A 5,134-nucleotide genomic window follows, 5' to 3' on the forward strand; every position below is an offset into this window, starting at 1 on the left:
CATAACAAGGCCTATTAGAATACTTCTTGAAATATTCAAGTTTACAAACTCTCGGATTGTTATCACTTGATTCTGCTCATATACTCATTTAACAAATATTCTTAAACCTTCATTTTCACATACACACTATAACATATGATTGTGGGTTGCACATTGGATTATTACATTATTTATGTTCTTTTGTTAAAGGTAACAACTAAGGGATAGGGATAGTCTATAATTTATATATAAAAAAACAAAAACAAAAAGAAAATGATGATAATAAAAACGTAGATAAGTTTGATTTCGTAACCTCCCTAACCTAAGCAATTAAGCCCGAAGGGGTGTTTTAACACCTAATACCATAAAGTCAACTGACTTGGGAGCTATTTGCCCAAAGCTTGTTACATGGGTTAAGGAGAAAAGCTTAAAGGAATCAAACATTGCACTATCTACTTATCAGTATCTGCAACCCGAGTTACTAAGCTCGTAGGGGTGTCTCAACACCTAATGCCCTAAGATCAATTGGTCTGGGAGTCATTAGCCGAAAGCTCGTTATATGGGTTAAAGATGCATTGTGTTTTAAGTTATATGTATATATATTAAAAAGAAAAGAAAAAAAATAATAAAATAAAATAAAATAATCCCAACTCAAGGAAGTTAACCTTAAACATTAGAACAAAATATTGTTTTCTTCCAATAAAAGCCCCATCATCTATGTTTCATACATTGAGCACATACAAGGAAGGTTTACTAATATTTTGTTTAAGAGATATTGAGCAGATATATAAAATTTAATGAGAGTTTGTTTATCTGGATAGATTAATGGAAGTTGAATGATGAATGCCTTGCTTTGTGGAATTTACAAATTGTTTTTCTATTTTAACGCTTTAATTACTAGGGACTAGTAATAAGCTGGTTGGGGGGTGTGATTAGTACTTAAAAGTGCATTTTTATCAAGGTTTTATATCATCATTTTGCACTTGAAGTATCAATAACTCCTTAACTAAAGCGTGTTTTATAATAACATATCTAATTATATAAGATACCTTTAATTTATGGTAAATGTTCATCTTAAATGCAGGCCTATCACATAAATGAAAGAATTGATTGATGAGTTGAAGTACTGAAATTGAAAGGACAAAGAGATGATCAAACTTAGAAAAGAGATGTAGGTGCAGTCCAAACTGGAACACTGTTCGGTAATTGGGTCATATCTAGAGCTGTACATCTTGGATTTAGGTCCATTTTATATGGATGGAAAGATACGACATAGGCCTACAACTTTCATGTGGAGCCCAAAATTTAAAAATGCCGTTTTCAAGTCCAAATTGTAGCAACAACGGAGAAGTCCGAATCTGTCCTGCAGCCCAGACACTGTTCAGTGTTTAGCCCATATCTCGAGTTCTAGAAGTCTAAATGACCTCATCTTTTTTTTCCTGGAGAGCTGAGACAATTGTATAGAACCTTCATGGGAGAATCTGTTCAAATCCTGATGTTATCAATGATGTTTTTGGAAGACCAGAAGATAATGTAAGGAACTGTATGGTATAACCGACACCTGAGCTATGAAAGGAACTTGATTTGTTGTTAACATAAGTTATAATCATGAATGCTTGACAACATTTACAAGTATTAGCATTATTCGAATAAGATAGCTAATGTAATCATGTTAACAATTTATAATCTGATTGGAACCTCCTTGTGTGTGGTTTCCAATTAAATAATAAGAGTTTATACTATACTTGTTTGAAATACCATTAGTGGATCCTCTAACCTTGACATTTATTGTTATCATTGTTTAATCCTTACGTTAATCTTCCATCTCAAAGTTCTCATCAACTTCTTCTTCATCATCTTTATTATTATTATTATTATTATTATTGTCATTTTTATTGTTGTTACTATTGTTGTTGTATTATTGTTGTTTATAATTTATATAATTAACCTCCCTGTGGTTCGACACCGGTCTTACCGGGTTATTTATTACTTCAACACTCCTACACTTGGGAAAAGACATCAATCATTTGGTCGTGTCAATACTTGTTTGAAATACCATTAATGGATCCTCTAACCTTGACATTTGTTGTTATCATTGTTTAATCCTTACGTTAATCTTCCATCTCAAAGTTCTCATCAACTTCTTCTTCATCATCTTTATTATTATTATTATTATTGTTATTGTTATTGTTGTTTCTATTGTTGTTGTATTATTGTTGTTTATAATTTATACAATTAACCGCTCTATGGTTCGACCCCGGTCTTGCCGGGTTATTTATTACTTCGACACTCCTACACTTGGGAAAAGACATCAATTTTTTGGTCGTGTCAGTGATAATGTGGTCACATTAGTGCGGATTGTAAAAAGCATGAGAGAACTTGGGTGCGAGCACTTTTTAGGTGAACTAGACGCCGAGATAGTAGGAAGATGTCTTCGCACAATTAAGGATACTCTGGATCAGATGCAGGTAACAGAGGGCTTGCGAGTGAACTGTGCCGTTCATTTGCTTTCTGATAGGGCATGGTCCTGGTGGGATACAGTGAGATCAAGGAGACCCGTAGGATCCTGGACTTGGGCTGAGTTTAAAATGCAGTTTGAACATCAGTTTTACTCCTCCTATCATTGGAAAATTAAAGGAACAGGAGTTTCTGGCCCTAAGGCAAGGAGATATGTCGGTACTTGATTATGAAAGAAGGTTTATGACCTCTCCATGTTTGCCTCGCATTATGTCCCTGGTGATCAACATAGGGTGGAAAGGTTGAGGGATGGATTGCGGCAAGAGTTGAGACAAGGGTTGATTGCATTTAAGTTCGAGACCACTACAGATCTTGTTGAAGCAGTAGAGGCCCTGGAAGCTTGTATGAAAGAGGGCCAACAAGGCCAGCATGGTTTAGGTAAATGAAAGGATACAGAGTACACCCATAACAGACCCCTTTTCTCAAAAAAAGGGAGAGGACAATATAGCTAGTTTAAAAAGGTGGGAGGTATATCAGTTCAAACTACTGAGGTGGGGTCAACAAGAGGACAGCCAAATCTTATGGGTAATTTTTCTAGAGGAGTGTCAGAGTAGAGAACGATCACTTATCCCTTGTGTGTTCACTGTGGGCAAAGGCATCCAGGGGACTGTTCTGTAACACCAGAGCGGTGTTATATATGCCGAGGGGAGTATATGTGGAGGGACTGCCCGCACTTAGGCCGAGGCTGTTATTGTTACAGGGGTCAAGGGCACTTTCAAAGAGATTGTCCCCGTAGGACTGAAATCACCCAAAATCAGCAGCAAGCTCAGAGTCAGCAGCAGTCCGCTACCGTGAATAAACCAGCCAAACAGGTTTTGTTAGGGGCCAGCGGCAGTAGGAGCCAAACTCATGCCCAGGGTGACAAAATACGGGGGGGCCGAACCTAAGGCAGAGCTACATGACCCAGGAGGAGACCAGGGCCGCTTCTGACGTAGTGGCAGGTACATTGCAGTTAAATTCTCTGTTAGTTCATGTATTGTTTGATTCGGGTGTCACACACTCATTTGTTGCAAATAAACTTGTGGGGGGATCAGGGAAAAATCCTTGTAGAATAGAAAATAGGTTTATTATAAGCACTCCATTAAGTGAAACTGTGAATGTTGATCATATGTAAAAGGGGGTCTAAATTAATATAGGTGGTTGTGAATTAAAAGTAGATTTATTACCACTAGAATTACATGATTTTGATGTCATCTTGGGAATGGATTGGCTAAGTATGAATAAAGTTCAAATGGACTGTTTCACAAAAACAGTAACTCTTCAAGGGCCTGATGGTAAGAAGATAGTGTTTAGGGGGGGAGAAATGCCATCCCAAACTGTATTATCTCAGCTATGGCCGCTAGGAAAATGATAAAAAAAAAGGGTGTGAAGCATCTTTGCCTATGTCTTTGAGACCAAAATGGGAGATATTCAAGTGTCAAATGTTCCAATAGTAAGAGAATTTCCTGATGTATTTCCAGATGAACTGTCGAGAGTCCCCTCAGAGAGAGAAGTGGAGGTCACTATTGATGTACTGCCTGGTACGTCTCCGATAGCCCAATCACCGTATAGGATGGCGCCAGCCGAGTTGGCTGAACTGAAGATCCAACTATAGGAATTACTAAATAAAGGGTTTATTCGTCCGAGTAATTCACCCTGGGGAGCTCCTATGCTATTTGTGAAGAAAAAGGACGGGACCCTTCGGCTTTGTATAGATTATAAGCAGTTGAACAGAGTAATAATAAAGAACAAATATCCGCTCCCGTGGATAGATGATTTGTTTGATCAACTAAAGGGGGCAAAAGTGTTTTCGAAAAGAGATCTGAGGTTGGGATACTATCAGTTGAGGATTAAGGAACTAGATATAGCAAAAACTGCATTCAGAACTCGATATGGACATTACGAGTTCTTAGTAATGCTGTTTGGGCTAACAAATGCACCAGCTGTGTTCATGGATTTGATGAAGAGGGTCTTCCGACCATACTTAGACAAGTTTGTGGTGGTATTCATAGACGACATTTTAGTTTATTCAAAGTCATATTTGGAGCATGAACAACATCTGAGGCAGGTATTGATGACCTTAAGGGAGCATCGACTATATGCCAAACTTAGCAAGTGTGAATTTTGGCTAAAGGAAGTGATTTTTCTAAGACATATTATACCGGCTGAAGGAATATCAGTGGATCCTAGAAAAGTTAAAGCAGTATTGAAATGGGAAAGACCTACCAATATCACTGAAATTCGTAGTTTCCTTGGATTAGCAGGGTACTATCGAAGATTTATTGAGGGATTTTCTACCATAGCTATTCCCATGACTCAGTTGACTCGAAAAGAGACAAAGTGGGAGTGGACTCAGAAATGTGAAGAAAGCTTCCAAGAACTGAAAAAAAAGACTCACTACTGCATTGGTGTTAACACTTCCATCAGGAACTGAAGGATTAGTGGTCTATAGTGATGCATCGAATAAGGGACTAGGGTGTGTATTGATGCAACACGGTAAAGTAATTGCGTATGCCTCAAGGCAGTTAAAGGCTCACGAGATAAATTACCCGGTGCATGATTTAGAATTAGCCGCTTTGGTGTTTGCTTTAAGAGTATGAAGACACTATTTATATGGGTCTCGGGTTCAGATATTCACGGATCATAAGAGTTTGAGGTA

Source organism: Populus nigra, chromosome 2 (genome assembly GCF_951802175.1).
Source record: "Populus nigra chromosome 2, ddPopNigr1.1, whole genome shotgun sequence".
Taxonomy (NCBI): Eukaryota; Viridiplantae; Streptophyta; class Magnoliopsida; order Malpighiales; family Salicaceae; genus Populus; species Populus nigra.